This window comes from Podarcis erhardii, assembly GCF_964252035.2.
Source record: "Podarcis erhardii genome assembly, chromosome: 7".
Taxonomy (NCBI): Eukaryota; Metazoa; Chordata; class Lepidosauria; order Squamata; family Lacertidae; genus Podarcis; species Podarcis erhardii.
Window position 1 is genome coordinate 63,309,416 of NC_138511.1, and position 22,548 is coordinate 63,331,963.

The following is a 22,548-nucleotide window of genomic DNA, read 5'->3' on the forward strand; positions in this document are numbered from 1 at the left end:
GTGAGTGGAGTGCCAGACCCAACTTGCCTTCCTAGTTAGTTGTGTCCCCATCTTCCTTTCCTCATGCATTCTCTCCCTCTCCAGTCCTGGAGACTTTTGCCTCCACCTGCAGTCAAGCTTTCCTCTCTGCTGTCTTATACAGCTGTAGATCCTCCCCATACCTGGTTAAGTTCAAGGTGCTGGTAGCGGGGCACAGAGCCCTGTACATCTCATCCCTTTTGCACCCAACTGATCACTGCACTTTGCAGCAGAGGGCCTCCTGCAGATACCACCTCATCAGGAGATCCATTCTGTGCAATGCAAGAATCAGACCTTTAATGTTGCAGAACTTTGGAGCTCCCTGCTGTTATATTTCAGGCAGGCGCTGACTCTGCTGTCTTTTCAGCACCACTTGAAGACTTTCCTTTTGATAAGTGGAGATTCATATCCCGCTCAATATCTGTGTTGGATTTGCATTGTGTGTGTGTGTGCGAGTGTAATTGTTGCTGTTTTAATGTATGCAATTTTTGCATATGTTTTTATTGTGTTGTGAAAACACTTGAAGATGCTTCATAGGAAATTATTCATAAATGGAATAATTATTTTTTGCCTATTTTTTCCTTGCACCAAAAGCCACAAGAGGGGTTGAGTCTATCCATTTCACCATGATGCCATTTTGGGTCTCCAGAAACCATTGTGTTGTGTCAAGGAAATTACAGAAATTTCTCTCTCTCTTTCTCTCTCTCTCTGAGCGTCTTTCTAGCTTTATTGCTTGCTTAAAAGATTTAGCAGCTTTTGACTACTAGCTACTGGAATGTGTGACACACCCCACCTATGCCCATGCCTAAGTGGGGGCTGAATGAGAGTGTTAGGTGCCTTTAAATGCAACCTGGGTACAAGAGAGAAGTCTGCATTTCTGCAGGTAGATGACAAGAAGCTGTACTTACAGCAAGGAAAATGAAGGTCTGGGGGGAGGAAAATACTGTAGGGTCCTGGAACATTCTAGATCCACAGGCCTCCTTCCTTTGCTACCCTAACATTGATGAAAATGCTGTTAGGCAGTGAGCACATAGAGACTCATAAATGCTGAAGGGGAATTAACAGAGCAGGTCACTTGGGCCCTGACTGCTTCAGCATCAGAAGCACAGCATCTTGGGTCTACTGGTCCTTTTACAATGATGTCCACCAGGCACTGGATCTGAGCCATTGTGTGTGTGTGTGTGTGTGTGTGTGTGTGTGAGAGAGAGAGAGAGAGAGAGAGAGAGAGAGAGAGAGAGAGAGAGTGTGTGATGTGGCTAATGTGAGGCCTAGCAAAATATCTGCCTGGCAAGAGATTGGGCGGTGGGGGTGGGAGCTGAATAGTGTGGTGTGGAAAAGAGGGAAGAAAACTCAGGAGCCAGCCTGAGCCGTTATGTAGGTCACTGTAGCAAGCAGCGAGATAACAATATGTGTGTTTTAAAGCCTTCGCGGGGTAGCACTAAGCAAATTTCCATCCTGCTTTATCCTGCTGTCAGCAGGCTTAGAGTGAAAGATTTTACATTCAGCTCCTCGGGAGAACGTCTTCCCAACAGGACACAGAGCAGCCGAGGGCAAAGCCAGCCAAACTCGTCATCACACTTTCCTCCCCTTTTACTCTGCTTTGAGTAAACCCACCAGGATTGTGGCAAATGTACAGCTGTCCCTCGGCTTTGGGGGCCCTCCAGACATCCTTTTCATGGCACAATCATGACGGTACTGAGGCAGTTATACGCATTCCAGTTTCAATACCGTCTATGCCTTCAAAGGTTTTGGGGTGAACCTACGGCTTTGTTTCCAGTCCATGCATGACGTGCAGCTTCCTGCTGAAATCCTGAAACTTTTTATACGAAAAAATGAGTCTGCTACTGTTACACAAGAAAATGGTGTTTTACATTTGTGCAGTAGGCTCTCTTATGGGGGCATCCAGACAAGCAAGAAGTATTGTCAGAATTCAAGAACACATTCCAGCCAGGCAAAAACACTAAAGGGACAGCAAAGCAGGGACCATGAGGGGTGTGGCTTGAGGAGAGGTAGTGTAACCAGGGAAGGGATGCATCCTGGGGAGAGTCCCAACAGCCAGATAAAGAGCCCTAAGTATATGTCATCCCCAGCAACAGCAACCACCAGCAGCATGGCCAATGGTCAGGGATTATGGAAGTTGTCGCTCAAAACACTTGGAGGGCACCAGGTTGGGGAAGGCTGATCCAGGTTCTCAAGCAGAAATCTTTTCTCCTTACCTCAGGCATGGGGGACCTTTGGCCATCCTGATGTTGCTGAACCCAAAATCCCATCCACCCCAGTAAACATGGCCAGTGGACAGGGGTGGTGGAAGTTGTAGTTCAGCAAATCTTGAGGGCCAAAGGTTCCTCACACTTGCCTTTCCTGGTCCCTGATTTCTGGTTTCAGTGGAGATGCTGAGGATTTAATCTGAGACCTTATTCATTCGGAGCATGAGCTCTGTCCAAGGAGTCATGGTCCACCCAGGCCAGGCTTGGCTGCTTCTGAATGGCAGCAGTTATCTGAGGTTTCACAAAGATCTTTCTGTTTGAAATCCTTCTATCTGGAAATGCAATGAGGGACTTTTGGCTAGCAAAGCATGTACTCTGCTCCTAACTAGTGGACTCTCCCCAGCGTATGAAACTTAGAGCAATAGAACGCCCTGTCTCAACCTAAGCCACCTGGACAGGGTTGTTGTGGAGATAAAACAGGAATGGAAAGCCCGCACGCTGTCTAGCCTCCTTAAAGGAAAGGTAGAAAAGAAATGTGATAGCAAATGAATAAATAAAATTATGGAACAGGTGGTGACAGATAAGAGGCTGCTGTTTGTAGCAGAACTAGTCCTGTGCTGGGTTAGCTACAGCAAAACACAGTGCTCTTGCTACTGTAACACTGCAGAGAGTCTCTTTTGAAAATAACATATCTAGTATTTATTTAACAAGCTGATGCATTCATAACAAATTACATCCTCACCTTCCTTGTGTGTGAGCCACCAGAGAGAGAGAGAGAGCGAATCTGATCCTCTTTCAGCTAATTCTCATTTTAAGCAAATAATTACTTGCTACAAAATTATGTACTGAATTAGCTGATTCCACGCCAAGCCCATTCTTCTTATTTTCTTTTTATACAGAATATGTTTTTGTACTTAGCCTGGCATAATAAAACAACACCATAATTAGTAATGTAATAAAGTGAATTATTCCATTATTCTTTTTTTCACATAACAGCATGTTTTAAGAAAAGAAGTGTGGGGTGAACGTTGCATTCTTCCTCATTCTGCTTCAGTAGTGAAAAATTATATTAGACTGGATGCTCTTTTTTTCCTGTGTACCAAGTGCAAATCTGCCACTCACCCTGCAAAAAACAAAACAAAACTTTTAAAAAAAATGGAAAGCCAGTGCCCAGTGTTTAGTTGGTTAGAGGTAACTATGTCTGTTGCAGTAGAAACGACAAAGAATCCAATGGCAGGGAGATTAGTGTGGTGCAAGCACTCTGGCAGAGCCTTTCCTGCAGAAGTGCTTGCACCATGCAAACCTCCCCATCTCCTCACCTCTCTCCCTCTCAGTAAGTCACAGCAACCCACCTGCCTGGAAGCTAGCATAGCAGCTCCATCCTGGTCAGAGAGGCATTACTCCTCATTTGGGTTCATTGGGCTCTTTCCCCTCCCTTTTCCCTGCCCCTAATTTTTTTGTACTTCTGCAAACTCCCTCTTGGGTGGCACCATCTTGCTTAGAACAGGGGAAAGAAGAAGAGCACTCTGGCCCCATCCGCTGGGCAGAAGAACAAGAGTCACCAATTGCTACTCAAGCACATAAATCAGGAAGGGAAGATCATCTTGGCCTGAACTGGATAAAAATGCCCATTATAGCTTACCACTTTGTTCTGGCCTTTAAAGACTGATTTCCCTCCTCTTTCCTTTCCTTCCACTCCACTTCCCTTGAGTGTCTTGCCTTTTTAGTTGGTAATCCTGATAGCAGGACCCATCTGTCTCTTTTGATTGATATGAGCCACTTTGAGAGATAGTAGTGATTTGAAAAGCAGAATAAATACAGTATGCAGTAAGATAAATAAATAATGATTCACACTGGGGGATGAGTTTGCCATCTGGATATAGAATTTGTTAAGCATGTAGTTCCTATTCTTATAGCACAGTACCATAGGAGCCAACTCCTAGGGTCCAAGATCCCTTTGGCCCCCTAATAATATATTTGAGGGGACCAAGGACCCCCAAAGTTGATGGGCATTGTCATTCAAATGGTGTGCATGTGCCACATTATGTAATTGATTGTGCAAAGCAGGGCTTACCTGGGCTCTCCAAATGTTTTATTCAAGTTGGCACCCTTACACAGTACTATGCATATCTACTCATGGAGTTCAAGGTGATTTAATTCTAGGTAAGGGTGTACAAGGTTGTAGCCCTAATTGTCTATAATACAGGGGACTTTTTTGCTCATCCATCTGAAATTTGGCAGATCCAATCTCAGGAGGGATAGGAGAATGCCTGAAAATTCATGTCAGACAGGTGGAAAACAAAAGTTGCAGGCAGCAGAAGAACTCTTGGGTCCCCCGCTGAACAGTGAATGAAATGAAGTGTGCCTGATTTTAACAAATGTATAATTTAACAAAGGAAATTTTAATCTACAAAATGAATAGAATATGGAAATTGGGAGGGAATTTGCACACTCACAAGGAAAACTGTTCTCTAACTGTACTATTTATGACTGTAGGTCATTTGAATGCTTGACTGTGCCTTTAAATGAAAAACTAGCATAGAATTGTAGAATTGGAAAGGACCCCAAGGGTCATCTAGTCTAATCCCCCGTGATCCGGGAACCACAGCTAAAGAATCCCTAACACATGACCATCCAACCTCTGCTTTAAAACTTCTGATAAAGGACTGTCCACTTCAGAAGTAGTTTGTTCCACTGTTGAATAGCTCTTACAATCAGAAAACCCTTCCTAGTGTTTAGTTGGAATCTCATTTCTTGTCACTGGAATCCATTGATTTGGATTCTGCCCTGTGGAGAAGCAGAAAAGAAGCTTGCTCCATCTTCTTTGTGATGGCCCCTGAAACTATTTGAAGATGGCCATCATATCTCCTCTCAGTCTCATTTTTTCCAGGCTAAACATCCACAGATCCCTCAAACCGTTCCTCCTAAGGCTTGGTTTCCAGACCCCCAGTCAATTTGGTTGTCCTTCTCTGCACACGTTCCAGCTTGTCAAGGTCCTTCTTAAACTATGGTACTCAGAACTGGACACATGGCTCCAGATGGGCATATTAGACAGCAGCTAAGCTAGCACTGTTTTTCCTGACATGCTACTTTGGTAGGTACGTGGATCAGTTTAGGAGGAGAGGTGTATTAATCATGCAGTTGCAGAGTGAGCCAGGTCTGGGATGCTTTTAATATGCATCTTGCTGTTTGTCTCACTAGCAGTTGGCAGGATGTGGATGCAGCTTCCCAAGAAGAGGGAGAGGGGAGAGGCAGCGGTGTGGATGGCATGATGCAACAAACCCAGTGAGAGTGCCGAATGACTCTGCTAGTGAGTTTGCACTCTCTTGACCATGCTGCCACTTCTCCCCTCTCCCAATTAGCCACAGCAATGCCAGTGACAGAGGGTCAGTGTAAGGCCCTCAGCCCTGTTGGCCAGGGGTCAGCAAACTTTTACAGCAGGGGGCCGGTCCATTGTCCCTCAGACCTTGTGGGGGGCCGGACTATATTTTGAAGAAGAAAAATGAATGAATTCCTATGCCCCACAATACAGTGGTACCTCGGGTTACATACGCTTCAGGTTACATACGCTTCAGGTTACAGACTCCGCTAACCCAGAAATGTTACTTCGGGTTAAGAACTTTGCTTCAGGATGAGAACAGAAATCACGCAGCGGCGGCAGCAGTGGGAGACCCCATTAGCTAAAGTGGTGCTTCAGGTTAAGAACAGTTTCAGGTTAAGAACGAATCCAGAACGAATTAAGTTCTTAACCCGAGGTACCACTGTAACCCAGAGATGCATTTTAAATAAAAGCACACATTCTACTCAAGTAAAAACACCAGGCAGGGCCCACAAATAACCAGAGATGCATTTTAAATAAAAGGACACATTCTACTCATGTAAAAACACACTGACTCCGGGACAGTCCGCGGGCTGGATTTAGAAGGCGATTGGGCCGGATCCAGCCCCTGGGCCTTAGTTTGCCTACCCATGCTGTTGACCTCTACTAGCCAGCATGGTGTCTTCCAAACACTCCTTGGTGTTGCGATCCCATCATTCAGTTTCTTTGTTGGCAGGAGCAAAATCTGCCTCTACATGATCAACGTAGGATGCAAGAGCATCGCAGAGTTGTAGAAAACATCTCTGATTTACACACTCACACACTGAATAGAGTGTAAAGTGCACTTTTTAAAAAGACGTCTCCTTCCCATTTTTATTTCCAAGCCTGAAATGCAGCAGAGGCTTTTCACAAACAAGCAAAAGAGCAGGAGCAATTTCCCATGTTTTCAGCTGGCTGGCTTGGGGCAGAGGGTCCTGGAGATTGTGAGGCTTTGCTCATTTCCAGAAGCATTTGAAAATCTACCTCCTGCTGCTCTTCAACTCATTTCCCTCTTAATTGCGACAAATAACTTCCTGTTACAAGGAACAACAAGGGCAAGAGTGGAGCATTCCAATAAATCTAAATTCTGTTTATACTTCAGAACGGTGTTTGATGAAAGGAGGCTGCAGCATTTAAAAAAAAAAAACAGCAACTCCAGCTGCGAGACTTTCCCTCTTTTTTGAGGGGGAAATATGCATGCCAGTGCCTCAGTTGCTGTGAACCAGGGGAGGCGCCACTGAAATCAACCAACCACTTCTGTGTATGCATTGTACCACGGGGTGCAGGACAGCTGGCAACTGGCAAGGTGGTCAGGAGATCATGCCCAAGTCATCAGCAAGTGAGGAGAGATCCAGTTTGGTGTAGTGGTTCGGATGACAAACTTGGACCCAGGTTCACATCTCTCCTTGACCACAAAGCCTGCTGGGGGACCTTGAGTCACACCCTCACTCCTTTCAGTCTAACCTACCTAATAGGGCTTTTGTGAAGGCAGAATGGGATGCAGGGCCCTGTGTCCCAGCCTTAGCACCAGATCAGGCCCCTCCAAGAAACTTTTTATGGATCCACCACCCAGCTCAGTGCATACACACCAAGGACATCCTGCTTTCATTTTTCATTTCTTTCACTTTCCTTGTCCACTGAAAATTTTCAATAAAATATAAATACGCAAATCAATAAAAAGAGATTCCTGCACAGCAGGTAGTTGGACTATATGTGTATTTATTTTTCTATTTCTTTATGGGAATATTTACAAACCATCAACTCCTAAAATATGTCAAGGTGGTGTACATCGTATAGCTCTATAAAAAGACTTCTGCATTCTAAAATTATGCTGCAGAAATATATCGCCACATGGGGCTTGAATCTTTTCTGTGTATTATACATATATGTATTTTTTGTATATAATTAGTTGGGGGAGGTTAAAAAAACCTTTACGATGGACAAACAGCTTGGACATAAGTGGGCACCCAGTTCAAGAGGTGGCCCAATCCTCAGTCCGCAGACCATGGATAAATCCATTTAAAATGGCTTCCACCTCATCCCTACTTGCCTCGTTTCCCCAGAAGTCTCACTACTTGCCTTTTTTCATTTCCAGAACTGCTTCCTTATCGCTGGGGAGGAAAAGGATCTTCCTGGTTAAGGATATCGGGTCTCCTGGGGATATGAAAGGAACTGATCTTTAGGAACTAGCTGGTGAGTTAGAAACCCTTTCTTTCTTTCTTTCTTTCTTTCTTTCTTTCTTTCCTTCCTTCCTTCCTTCCTTCCTTCCTTCCTTTCTTCCTTCCTTCCTCTGACGATGACAGTGGTCCTCTAATTCAGGGGTGGGCAAGCTGTTTCTGCCCAAGGGCCACATTCCATTCTGGACAACCTGCTAGGAGCCACAGACAAAAGGGGGCAGAGCTAGAGGCAAAAGTGGGAAGAGCAACAAAATGTAAATTTTACCCACATACACTGGGCTAGTTTCTACAGTCTCATATCCAGTCAGGCAAGCAAGACGCATTGAGAGCTGAGGGGCACATTCCAGTCAGACAAGGAACACTCAAGGAAGGATACAAAGCAGGGCAGGTGAGGGCTGTGGCTCAGGAAGGTGTGTGGCCTGGTGAAAGCCTCAGGGGGCAGACAGAGAGGCCTGGAGGGCCACATTTGGACCCTGATCCTGAGATTTCCGATCCCTGTTCTGTGTTTCCCAGTTGATCATGGGACATCCGAATCCCACTGAGCTGTCCTGGAGATACTGAGCAACAAATGTCATCTCACAAAGGGTCAAGTCCAGAGGATGATAATGCTGGGTCAAAATGTTAAAGTACCCAGATCTGCTATAGGAGGACTGGAGCTTCAAGGGAGCAAGTAATACCTGCTGCAACAAAATAACTGCAGTGTATATTTATTTCCAAGCAGAAGTACTCCTGTTCAGGATTCCTGCCAGTCAGCCTTGCCCTCCTCTAGGGTAACATAAGCAATGGTAACCAACCTGGGATGTCTTCCAGAGGTTGCACTATCAACATTAGCATTTGCAGTTCTCAGGAATGATGGGAGCTGTAGTCCAACAACATCTGGAGACCACTAATTAATAGGTTAATAGGTTAATAGGTTATTGTATTTTAGTGTTCTGTTGGAAGCCGCCCAGAGTGGCTGGGGAAACCCAGCCAGATGGGCGTGGTATAAATAAATTATTATTATTATTATTATTATTATTATTATTATTATTATTATTATATTTAAAAAATGAAAATAAAAAATCCATACTTCAGCAAACTTCAGGGTACCTCTAAGGATGTCAATATTTCCCTGTTATTTCTATTAAAGGGACAAATGTTTTGGCAGATCTTGCAGGAGGGTTGGCAAGACTGGGAAGGAAGAGTGATGAGAGGAGCAGATAAAGCAGGGACAAGTGGGTGGATAGAGAGCCAGAATCAGGATGTTGCTCAAAGAAAGACCCAATGCTCCCCTGGAACTATTCTGATGCAGGACTGGGGCTGTGGGCCAACATTTACAGGAGGCCAGAACAGCATTCAGAGCTAGGTTCAAAATAGTGGGAGATAAAGCCACATGTAAAATGATGGCTTAGGGTGAAATTATTGCCTGCAGAACCCATCAACTGTACACTGGAATGACCTGCATATATCAGTTCCAGCAAGCATTTTTTATTTTATAGTTTATTTAAACTGATTTTATCTCTGCTGTATCTTTATTAACCTTATTTATTTATTTTAAAAAAATGTTTACTGCCTGCTCATTCAAGTTACTATATTGTAATATATAAGAGCACAATAAAACCCCAAACACCATAAAAACAATGCAAGATAATCATTTGAATGACTGGCTAATCAAGAAAGTGGAACTGGCATTGGCCTATCAGCATGAAAGGGCCTCTGAGAGATGTCTGAAGGTTAGCTAGCTGAATCTCTACCAGGAGAGTATTCCACAGGTGACATTTAATGCCTGATTTCTCACTGAAGCCAGTCCGGCCTCTGCAACACAGAGAACGATAAACAGTGCTCCTTCGGATGATCTCAGTGATCAGGCTGGGGGTGGGGAAGGGCTCAGGAGATCCTTGAGGGATCCTGGGCCCAAGTTGTCCATCAACATAACAGCCTTGAATCTGGCTCCATAGCAGATGAGCAGTCAGTGCAGATGTTTTAGCAAAGGTGTTGCATGCTGTCAGCCATCTTCTCCCATCAGCAGTCTGGCGGCTTCATTCTGCGCTACTTGGAGCTTCCATCCCAGGCCCACGGGAAGCCACACAGAGAGCACATTGCAGTAGTCCAATCTTGAGATTACCAATGCACAGAATACAGTGGCCAGTTTATTCCATTGCAGGATAATGAACACCACTTAGAGACTACCATTTTCAGACTACGATGTTAAGCCGGTATATAGATGGTTGAAATAAATACATCTGTACATGTGTTACCATAATTCAGGGAGGCTTCTGGCAGTATCATTTTAGAAGAGAGGAGAGAGCTATTTTGCTGTTGTTACCATAACATCAAACAAAATGGCGACATAGTTGAAAAATTGGCATCCTCCTTTTGCAAACTAGAGGAAATTTCCTAACCATTGAAAGTGGGCAACAGGAGACCAGCTTTTTTTTTTTTTTAGACATTTCAGGTCAAGACTTGCCAAAAGAGAAGAAGAAACTTTTTATGTATGCTACAACTTTGGCTAGGATACTGCTAGCCCAAAGATGGAAAAGCGACAAAATACCAACTAATGAAGAATGGCAAGAAAAGTTGATGGAATATGCTGAAATGGCGAAGCTAACAGAAAGACTTAGAGAAAAAGACAGTAGAGACTTTAAAAAAGATTGGGAACCATTTATGTTGTATCTACAGAAACAATGTAAAGAAATGGACTCACTAGCAGGGTTTGAGTAAACACTTACAATTAACAAAATAAATATAGAAATTACAAGAGGATATTAAAATGATAATTGCATAACAATATTTAATATAAAGGAATTGAACATTTGTTGTTGTTTAGTCGTTTAGTCGTTTCCGACTCTTCGTGACCCCATGGACCAGAGCACGCCAGGCACTCCTGTCTTCCACTGCCTCCCGCAGTTTGGTCAGACTCATGTTTGTAGCTTCGAGAACACTGTCCAACCATCTCGTCCTCTGCCGTCCCCTTCCCCTTTTGCCCTCTATCTTTCTTAACATCAGGGTCTTTTCCAGGGAGTCTTCTCTTCTCATGAGGTGGCCAAAGTATTGGAGCCTCAGCTTTACGATTTGTCCTTCCAGTGAGCGCTCAGGGCTGATTTCCTTAAGAATGGATACGTTTGATCTTCTTGCAGTCCATGGGACTCTCAAGAGTCTCCTCCAACACCATAATTCAAAAGCATCAATTCTTCGGCGATCAGCCTTCTTGATGGTCCAGCTCTCACTTCCATACATCACTACTGGGAAAACCATGGCTTTAACTATATGGACCTTTGTTGGCAAGGTGATGTCTCTGCTTTTTTTTTTAACATTAAGGTACAATAAAGCAAGCAGGAGAAGTTAATATGTAAAAAACCAGAAGAGGAGGTTGAGGGAAGTTGGGAAGGGAGGGGAAAATTGGGGGATTGTATTTCTTTTTTGTTGTTTAATATGTTGTTACTATGATAAACATGTAAAACTCAATAAAAATTATTATAAAAGAAAGAAAGAGGGCAACAGGAGCCCAGTGGAAAGTGAGATGTTCAGATTTAGCTCATGGTTAAAGTTTTTGGGAGACAGGCAAGGCGGGATCTTTTTGTATTTTGTCACCTCATTATTTTGGAAGGGGTGACCTGCAGCTGACTGAAGCTCAGAGATGAGCAATGTTAGAGAAGTCAACTGCAATTGGTGTTTCATTTTGAAAGGCATCTGCAGATCTGTTCTTCTGCGAGATGCTTTTAGTAAGGTTTTATTATCCTAATTTCTATGGAGAATGGTTTATTGGATTTAAATATGGGATTTTAATGAGGTTGTAACATTGTGATTATTTTGATTCTATGGCTTCTCGATTGAGTGGCTGTATTTTATTGTTGCAAATCTCCTTAGGCGTCTTTTTTTTAATAAGTAGGAAAATCTACAACATAGAATCATAGAACTGTAGAGCTGGAAATGTTCCTGGGAGTCATCTAGTCCAACCCCCAGCTATGCAGGAATCTCAACTAAGGCTTCTATGACAGATAGCCATCCAACCTCTGTTTTAAAAAACCTCCAAGGAAAGAGAGTCCACCACCTTTCAAGGGAGTCCATTCCACTGGTGAACAGCTCTTACTGTCAGAAAGTTATCCCTGATGTTTAGTTGGAATCTATTTTCTTGTAACTTGAAGCCATTGGTTTGGGCCCTACCTTCTGTATCATGAAACCCAAGAGGGCATTATCACTTCCTCTCAAGTTTCCCAGGACTTCCATTTCCTTGATCTGCTCCTCCCTGTTGGTGAGGACCAGGTACACTTCAATTACTAGTTCCTCTTCTTTCCATGATCGAAAGGAAGTGCCATAGCTCAGTTGAAGGGCTGTTGCTCAGTGGTAAGAGGATCTGCTTTGCATACAGAAGGTCCCAGGTTCAGTCTCTGACATCTCCAGGTAGGACTGGGAAAGGTAATCCTAGAGAACTACAGCCACTTGGTGTCAACAATAGTAAGCTAGATCAGGCATCCCCAACCTGCGGCCCTCCAGATGTTTTGGCCTACAACTCCCACGAGCCCTAGCTAACAAGACCAGTGGTCAGGGATGGTGGAAATTGTAGTCTAAAACATCTGGAGGGCCAAAGGTTGGGAATGCCTGAGCTAGATGGACCAATGGTCTGGACTCAGTATAAGGCAGCTTCCGAACACTGCTGGTCTACGCAGGGATTCTGTAAGTGCTTTCAACCAGGCATATGTCTTTATGATACCTTAAGCATGGCTTCTCATGTGGTCAGCCATCTCCTTCCCCAAAGACAACTTTCCAATCTGTTTCACCTTACATTTCAGTCTCCCCTTGAATTGCTCGGAAATGAATGCCAATCCAGCTCTACTGTCGGACAGCTTGGACAATGCAGTATTACTTTTCAGGCCATCTTTTTCTTGAACACTCCATTGCTTTTCAATCCTGGAGCCTCTGTCCTGTGGATAATACACTCAAACCAGCTACCAGCTCCCTCCCCATACATGTATACTGTGAATGGGGGGATGGGGAGAGAAGGAAAACATTTGCCCCCCTCAAATGAATTTAGAAACTCACTAATTTTCCTTTGGAGTCTTTGTTATCACTGATCCCCTGTGTCTGTTGGTAGAGTTTCCCTTTAAAAAAAGAAGGAACCAAGTTTCTCTTTTTTAAAAAAGGGAACAGAGTTGAAGGGGTGCTGCAGTCCGCAGATCTATGATGGTGTTTTCTTATTTCAAACCTGTTCCTAGGTACTAGGGATGGGGAAGAAATTAAATTCAGGTTGCATTTAAAGGCAAACATACCTCATTTGCACTTGCCAAAACAATACACAAGCTGAAACCTAGCCAGCTTTCAGAATTCACACTTCTCTGAATTTTGCAATGCAGTTCTCCACCTGAGTAATGTGTACAAAAATGCAGATGGCCAGGATAAAGGCAGTCATATTCATATAAGAGTGAAAATAACATATAAAAAAGCTTTAAGTTAGGGAAATTGTTTGCAAAATTGCGTATTTTAGGCAAAATTGCATACAGAAATATGTGGGATAAAATTGCAAGTGCAATTCAGTGTAAACAAATGTAAAGTGATTCATGTATTATTTCATGTAGGGTTGCCATATGTCTGGGTTGCCATACACTGCCCATGTCGGCAGTGCTGGTTTTTTGCCATTTTCCCATAATAATAGCTCAAAATGGAATTTTTAAGTGATTTTGCCCAAAACAAAACCACTTTGGGGGGAATAAAAACTTTTCTCTCCTGATTTTCACTGTTTGAAATATGGCAACCCTATTATTATTATTATTATTATTATTATTATTATTATTATTATTATTTTATTTATAGCCCTTCCTCCCCAGCGAAGGCTGGGCTCAAGGCGGCTAACAAGCAATAATAAAAACAAGTTGAATGAATACAACTTAAAAACAAGATTAAAATACAACATTAAAATATTGAAACATTAAAATATAAAAATGCAGCCTCATCACAGGAGAAAGGAAAAAGGAAAAAGGAAAAAGAAAGATATATAATATATAATAGAATATATACACTTAGGGGGTCTGAACTTGATGTAACTGACCATGAATGAGACCTTAAGGCCATAGTAGATAGCTCGGTGACAATTTCAACCCTGTGTGTGGTAGGGCAAAAATGCACTTTCTTTTAACTGGCTAATTGGTCAATTAACTGATTAAACTGAACTATATATGCAAGCAATGAAAACATCTATGCAGATACCTTTCAACAATGCTGAAAGGTGTGAGAGATAGCTCAATTATGTCTTGATCCCCAACCCACGCTCCTTGCACTGTCCTGAGGAAAATACAGGGAGAAAGGAAATACAAGAGGTAGACTTTCTCCCTGGACCTTTCGCTTGTAAGGACTGAGCTCCCTCACTTCCTCAGACTCAGAGGACAAGCCCCCAGGGTAGAAGTCAGTGCCAGCAGAATTAGACAAGCACCCTTTAAGTCTGCACAGTCAGCCCCTCAAGGACACAGGGCCAACTGCAGTAGAGGCCTTTTCAGCCAATATCAAGCCTTGACACCATCAGCTCTTGGCTGAGACAACATCCTCCATATCCCAGTTAGCTGTGTCCACAGGGAGCTCATTAGGGCCTGCCCTTTCCTGATGACACCTGCTTTGATGAGGCACTCTTTATTGCTTCCACTTCCTCTAGAAGCTGAGCCTCGAGCCTCAATAGGTCAGGGAAACTTACAGCTACAATCTTTAGAGTCTCCATTAGAATTTCAGGATGTGGTTCTTTTTGGGGAAACATGGCCGTTACTGGAGCCATGGGCTCTGTGTGCAAAAGATCCCTGATTCAGCCCCCAGAAGGTCCAGTTAAAGGGCTTCAGGCAGCAGAACTGGTACTGATCTGGGTGTATACTGGAAAATACCTGAAGATCATGGAGCCTCTGAGCGTGTGCGAAGTGATCTTCTGACATCATGTGCTTTGGGTCTAAGGAGGCGGCGTGGGTGGGTTGAAGAGGTGTGTGTGTGTGTGTGTGTGTTTCAACCCTTCTTTTGCTCTGCAGATTAAGATCTTGCCCTAAAGCTGGCTGCATCTCTGGCTGGCTCCCAGCCCCTCCCTACATCCCAAGGTGGATGCATCCCCTCAGGTGCCTTCCAATTGCTAACACAGCGGGTGCTGTTAGGCAGAGCCTTCTAGCCATGGGGTGCCTGACAATGAGCAGAATGTTCCTCCTGCTAAGCACCATAAGGTCTACAGCACCCGTGGGAAATTAATGCTTGTCGGCAATTGGTGGAGGGCCCATCTATCAACCCCAAAGCCCCACACCAATTGGTTACAAGCTCCCCTACTCCCCCACCAAGTTGGATTTGGCACCACCCACCCATAATGCCCCAAACCCAAAGTGGGTGCTTAGCTTGGCAGCGGGAGAGAGCCTGGTTTCTCCCTGTATAAGCAAATATAAAAGCACAGGGTGGGGGGAGTTATTTGTAATGACAATTATCCTCAACCATGTTATCCTGGGCCCTCCATTATGTGGGCGTGAGGTTCCCAGTGGTGGTAATTATTCCTGCCTTCGACAGCACAATATTAAGACTTGATGATCTTGCTGTTGGTCTGTGCATTTAACAAGTTCCATTTGGCTGAGAAACTCCAGCTCCTCTTTCTTATAAATCCTCTTGCCTGGAACCATTAACTGACTTGACTCCCTGCTTTTTCCCTCCCTGCTCTGGATTCAGAATTACTTTTTTTTTTCCTGGACTTCTCCAACAGCGTCCCACTTGGGGATCTGTTATACTAAGCTTTATTATCTTGAAATACGAGTAGCCTCAGGGCTCGGGTACATACCGAGATACAAACGGAAGGAATCGTCTCATATTGCATTGTATCTTCCTCAGAAGCAGCTGTTCCTGTTGTTGCTACTTGGCTAGGCAGAGCATGGAACCAATCCAGGCTAGCTATTGCTGCCTATATTTCCCTGGTGCCTAAGTAGCTATGCTGTGAGACGTGCCACAAAACAAGAAGTGCATTGTGAATTAGATTGTCTTCTTGGTTTTGAATGAACTAACATTTGAAGTGTCAGAGGCAAGGTTGTGAGTCACACAGAACTGTTCTTCAGGCTGACATGTTCAAAGGGAGAAATGAAGAAACAGCATCATTAAAATGATATTTTTATTTGTCTGATGCTTTTCAGGGCAAAGAGATTATATCATTAGGGTGTGTCATTTTAGGGGGTGAAACTTAATTTTTTGCAAATTTCTTCAGAGAGGGTTCTTTAAAATATGTTTTGGGGTATGAGGGATTCAAATGTGCCATTATTTTTGTGACTGGGCAACATTTAGATTGGTAAGTATATGTTTGATTAAGCAGCAAATAAACTGCTCCCGGAAAACCAAATAATTTAAATTCTGCCTTCTGAAAGTGTCAGGTAATATAAAATATGTATAATATGTAAATAAAAATAACATTAATTTCTTTTTAATGATTTCTATGCAATTTTACACACATTTTATTTACCAGGCAAAACTAAATTATAGTAATTTTACCATTTTTTGAATTCCCAAGCCATGTTACAACTTTTTAGCACCTCTCATTTTTGGAATTTGAAACTGAAAAATTCAACATGCCCTATTCTTGCTGAAAACTCATTTCTTCATGGCTCACTAGTATTATGGCTAATATTTCAGTTTAGTGCCTTGAATGTTGCTGTATGTGCTGTAAACTGCTTAGAGGTGTTTTGTTTTGGTTAATTAAGCAGTATATAAATTGTGCCAAATGAAAATAAAGTTGTTTTAAAGTGCTGATTTAATGAATTTGCATTTTAGGTTGTTGTGAACTACCCTGGAATGTTGCTTTTTTTAGTAGAAGGCAGCATAACAATGTTTTAAATAACAGAGAATAAAACAAAAACAAAAGCCCACACAATTAGGCTTACATACAGAAGGCTTTTCCTGCCTGTGATGGATTGAGCTTTCCAGGCTAGGTTTGGGAAACCTTCAACTCTCCAGTTGCTGCTGGACTACACTTTCCACCATCTATGACTATTGGACATGCTGGATGTGGTTGGGGGGAACTGTGCTCCCACAAGATCTGAAGAGCCAACGTTTCCATAGCCCTGGTCAGGATCAAACTGCAGCCTGTTCAAAGCCTCAGCCAACTCCAGGCAACTGGTGAAGCAACACCTAGTCGCCCTGCTTGTGTTTAAGCACCCAGCCTGCGCTCCACTTGGAGCTGTCTCAGGTCCCGTATCCAACACTTGCATCATTCAGGTGTTCTGCTTGAGCCTGAGCAGTTGCTGATGCCTAATCTCCCAAATGAAACTTGGCTTGTGCTTGCACCTCACCCCAGCTATGTTCACTGCATGGACTAGGGACAAGAGTGCCATGATAATTGGGGAACATACCCTAGGAGTCTTTCAGGTTAAACTGGTAATCTTTGTTGGATGATGGCAAAATATACCTTCCTGAGAGAGAAGCTTTCCAGGTGGCATGAACACTAGATAAAATCATAGTCTTACTTGTGAACTAGAAGAGCAGTGAGAGCTGTCTTTATTTTCTTCCTTGTCTCCTCTCCACAACCATGTACTCCCTTCTTTTTCATACACTTTGCATCTTCTATTTCACACTGATTTTGCCCCCCGCCCCAAGTTCCTAATCCTTTGAAAAGATGCATTTGTTCAAAGAGATCAGCATGTGGAAATTTGCATTGAAGATGTTGATTCTGATAACCTTGGCACAGAATATAGAATATATATATAATTCATACATACATGCATATATACACACACACAGAGAGAGAGACATATATTAAGTACACAAGAATGTTGCCTCTATAAATTCGTCCTTTAATTTCTCATGAAGCTGATTTAGGTCAGCCTGCTTTAAAGGTTTCAAAGACAGATGAAGTTTCTTAAACAAGTTCGCTCAAGAGAAAGGAAACTGTGCTGTCCTGTGTCCAAGATGACCTCCAAATTTATCATTTTCTGGAGGGAATTCTCGACAGAAGGAATGGTAGGGACTGTTCAAGCATCAGGACAGGTTTATTAATGTGTTTGGCATCCCTTGTCCTACCCCAGCATCATAATCACCTGACAAGCCTACCTGCAGGGTAAGGGACACTCAGTCCTTTCATTTTAAAGAAGAAGAAATATATGCTGTGTCTCTAAACCCAGACTAAAACAGACACAAAATAAAAAATAGACCTTGAAACGGGATGGATGAGGTGGTGGTGGTGGGTTGTGAGGGGGCAGAAGGAGGTTCTGCATCTTCACACACTCACACAAACACATGTTTAATCAAGGCTTCTAAACCCTAAGTGAACTTGCTGTTGGATAAGGGGATGGGGAAGGAGGAGGTGCTATGTCTCCTCTCCTCCCCACCCCACCCCAAACATGTTTTAATTAAGGTTCGAACCCACTGGATGCTGCTTCACCAGCATGTTCCTTGAGGGGATGTGCTGGTGAAGCAGACCCCTTCAGAGAGCAGGACTGAAGGTTCAATCCTACCGGACACTGCTTCTGATCAGAGCTCCTGCTTGGGCCCAATCCCAGCCAGGCTTCTATTCAGCATTGAATTTAAATCCAGTGCCAAAGGCAAGCCCTGCTTGCAATAGGAATACAATCCACTCCTGGTCCTTTGAAGCTGAATCACCTGGTGCCATGTTGTTGTTGTTTAGTCGTTTAGTCGTGTCCGACTCTTTGTGACCCCATGGACCAGAGCACGCCAGGCACTCCTGTCTTCCACTGCCTCCCGCAGTTTGGTCAGACTCATGTTTGTAGCTTCGAGAACACTGTCCAACCATCTCATCCTCTGTCGTCCCCTTCTCCTTGTGCCCTCCATCTTTCCCAACATCAGGGTCTTTTCCAGGGAGTCTTCTCTTCTCATGAGGTGGCCAAAGTATTGAAGCCTCAGCTTCACGATCTGTCCTTCCAGTGAGCACTCAGGGCTGAGTTCCTTAAGAATGGATACGTTTGATCTTCTTGCAGTCCATGGGACTCTCAAGAGTCTCCTCCAGCACCATAATTCAAAAGCATCAATTCTTCGGCGATCAGCCTTCTTGATGGTCCAGCTCTCACTTCCATACATCACTACTGGGAAAACCATGGCTTTAACTATACGGACCTTTGTTGGCAAGGTGATGTCTCTGCTTTTTAAGACGCTGTCTAGGTTTGCCATCGCCTTTCTCCCAAGGAGCAGGCGTCTTTTAATTTCGTGACTGCTGTCACCATCTGCAGTGATCATGGAGCCCAAGAAAGTAAAATCTCTCACTGCCTCCATTTCTTCCCCTTCTATTTGCCAGGAGGTGATGGGACCAGTGGCCATGATCTTCGTTTTTTTGATGTTGAGCTTCAGACCATATTTTGCGCTCTCCTCTTTCACCCTCATTAAAAGGTTCTTTAATTCCTCCTCACTTTCTGCCATCAAGGTTGTGTCATCTGCATATCTGAGGTTGTTGATATTTCTTCCGGCAATCTTAATTCCGGCTTGGGATTCATCCAGCCCTGCCTTTCGCATGATGAATTCTGCATATAAGTTAAATAAGCAGGGAGACAATATGCAGCCTTGCCGCACTCCTTTCCCAATTTTGAACCAATCAGTTGTTCCATATCCAGTTCTAACTGTAGCTTCTTGTCCCACATAGAGATTTCTCAGGAGACAGATGAGGTGATCAGGCACTCCCATTTCTTTAAGAACTTGCCATAGTTTGCTGTGGTCGACACAGTCAAAGGCTTTTGCATAGTCAATGAAGCAGAAGTAGATGTCTTTCTGGAACTCTCTAGCTTTCTCCATAATCCAGCGCATGTTTGCAATTTGGTCTCTGGTTCCTCTGCCCCTTCGAAATCCAGCTTGCACTTCTGGGAGTTCTCGGTCCACATACTGCTTAAGCCTGCCTTGTAGAATTTTAAGCATAACCTTGCTAGCGTGTGAAATGAGTGCAATTGTGCGGTAGTTGGAGCATTCTTTGGCACTGCCCTTCTTTGGGATTGGGATGTAGACTGATCTTCTCCAATCCTCTGGCCACTGCTGAGTTTTCCAAATTTGCTGGCATATTGAGTGTAGCACCTTAACAGCATCATCTTTTAAAATTTTTAATAGTTCAGCTGGAATATCATCACTTCCACTGGCCTTGTTATTTGCAGTGCTTTCTAAGGCCCATTTGACTTCACTCTCCAGGATGTCTGGCTCAAGGTCAGCAACCACACTACCTGGGGTGTACGAGCCATCCATATCTTTCTGGTATAATTCCTCTGTGTATTCTTGCCACCTCTTCTTGATGTCTTCTGCTTCTGTTAGGTCCTTACCACTTTTGTCCTTTATTATGGTAATCTTTGTACGAAATGTTCCTTTCATATCTCCAATTTTCTTGAACAGATCTCTGGTTCTTCCCATTCTGTTGTTTTCCTCTATTTCTCTGCATTGCTCGTTTAAGAAGGCCTTCTTGTCTCTCCTTGCTATTTTTTGGAAATCTGCATTCAATTTCCTGTATCTTTCACTATCTCCCTCGCATTTTGCTTGCCTTCTCTCCCCTGCTATTTGTAAGGCCTCGTTGGACAGCCACTTTGCTTTCTTGCATTTCCTTTTCATTGGGATGGTTTTCGTTGCTGCCTCCTGTATAATGTTGCGAGCCTCCACCCATAGTTCTTCAGGCACTCTGTCCAACAAATCTAAATCCTTAAACCTGTTCCTCACTTCCACTGTGTATTCATAAGGGATTTGATTCAGATTGTATCTTACCGGCCCAGTGGTTTTTCCTACTTTCTTCAGTTTAAGCTTGAATTTTGCTATAAGAAGCTGATGATCTGAGCCACAGTCAGCTCCAGGTCTTGTTTTTGCTGACTGTATAGAGCTTCTCCATCTTTGGCTGCAGAGAATATAATCAAGCTGATTACGATGCTGCCCATCTGGTGATGTCCACGTGTAGAGTCGTCTCTTGTGTTGTTGGAAAAGCGTGTTTGTGATGACCAGTTTGTTCTCTTGACAGAACTCTATTAGCCTTTGCCCTGCTTCGTTTTGATCTCCAAGGCCAAACTTGCCAGTTGTTCCTTTTATCTCTTGATTCCCTACTTTAGCATTCCAATCCCCTATAATGAGAAGAACATCCTTCTTTGGTGTCACTTCTATAAGGTCTTGTAAGTCTTCATAGAATTTGTCAATTTCAGTTTCTTCAGCAGCAGTAGTTGGTGCATAAACTTGGATTACTGTGATGTTAAAAGGTCTGCCTTGGATTCGTATCGAGATAATTCTATCATTTTTGGGATTGCATCCCAGTACAGCTTTCGCCACTCTTTTGTTGACTATGAGGGCCACTCCATTTCTTTTACGGGTTTCTTGCCCACAGTAGTAGATATGATGGTCATCCGAACTGAATTCGCCCATTCCCGTCCATTTTAGTTCACTGATGCCCAGGATGTCAATATTTATTCTTGCCATCTCATTTTTGACCACATCCAACTTACCCAGGTTCATGGTTCTTACATTCCAGGTTCCTATGCAATATTTTTCTTTACAGCATTGGACTTTCCTTTCGCTTCCATGCATATCCGCAACTGAGCGGATGCCATATGACCTGGTGCCATATGACCTGGCAAAAGTGCCCTGTGGAGGCTGGATCCAGTTCCCCAGCCCTGCACTGACTGGCAGCAGTTTCCCAGGGTTTCAGGCAGTGGCCTGTCCCAGTCCTACCTGAAGATGCCAGGGGTCAACCTTGCAATCTTCTGCATGCAGATTATATGTTCTGCTACTGAGCTACAGCCTGGCTTCTATTCCTACAGCCTTCTCTAGCTCATTGGTGGCTTCTTGCCTAAGAGGACACAAAACTTTGGAGCCTTTCTATGATGGATCTACCAAGTCTAAGAGAGAAAATATCTTCCTTACTTTGGGAAGTCTTAACTCCAAGGTGCAGGCGGTTTCTTGTTTTTCACCCGGTTGTTAGAAATCCTGCTGGCAACACTAAGGAGGAAATGAATTTTTCATGTGGTTTTAAAATATTGATTGTTTTACTGGAGCACTAAATAAAAACAGAAAGGCTTCTGTGGGAATCTGACATTTGGGAATAGTGTGGTTTCTTTCTTATATTCTCTCGGAACAGTGTAACAGGGCTGTGGCATATTAGAGGACTAGGTGCCACAACTAACACACCAGCCCCTCCCTGTGATCAGCGTCTGGAGGGCCACAGTTTCCACACTCCTGGTTTTTATTTTGTTGGGTGATATCCAAGGGATCTCAATCCAAGGGAACTGTAAGAAGCTAAAGAAGGCCACTCACACCCTCCATTAAAAAGAATCAAGGGGATTGTGGGATAAGGAGAGCACATGAAGTTTGCACTAGGCCGGAAGCAGTGGTGCTTAAGAATGGAAGAAGAGCCTTGCTTTTGCATCAGGCCAAAAGCCCATCTAGTCCACCATCTTGTTTTCACAGTGGCCCAAAGGGGAAGCCTGCAGTGTAATGGTACATTCCTCTCTTGTGATTCCCATCAATAGTATTCAGAGGCATACTGCTTCCAAACTTAGAGCTAGAACATAGCTATCATGACTAATAGTCACTGATAGCCATCACAACATCTAGTGGGAGTAAATTCCATAGATCAGCCCCAACCATTGGCTAGGCTGGCTGATGGTGTCCAACCATGTTTGGATGGTCAAAAGTTCCCCATCCCTGCTGTAGACCTTCATGGTGTCCAAACTCTGCTGCTGCCTCATGGCAGGGCCACCTCAGCTATTATGCTCCATCCCTACTTCTGGCCCCCAGCCTTCCTTCACCCTTTAACTTATTGCTTCCCATTTGCTGCCTGAGCTCCCCAAAGTCAGCTCCCGATGTCAGCAAGTTCAGGCACTGCCTAGGACCTCTATGGTGGCAAAGGGCCTGTTGCCCTAAGCTC

General features: G+C 43.7%; 1 protein-coding gene across 3 annotated transcripts in view; it reads left to right on the plus strand.

Annotated features, from left to right (window-relative positions):
* The window catches only part of DLGAP3 (DLG associated protein 3), a 183,628-nt gene that overhangs the window by 113,082 nt on the left and 47,998 nt on the right, over nucleotides 1–22,548 (plus strand). For all 3 annotated transcript variants that reach the window (XM_081871849.1, XM_081871851.1, XM_081871850.1), the window contains exon 2: nucleotides 7,679–7,776. The gene's annotated coding sequence lies outside the window, so the exon portion shown is untranslated. The remainder of the gene's footprint in view (nucleotides 1–7,678; nucleotides 7,777–22,548) is intronic.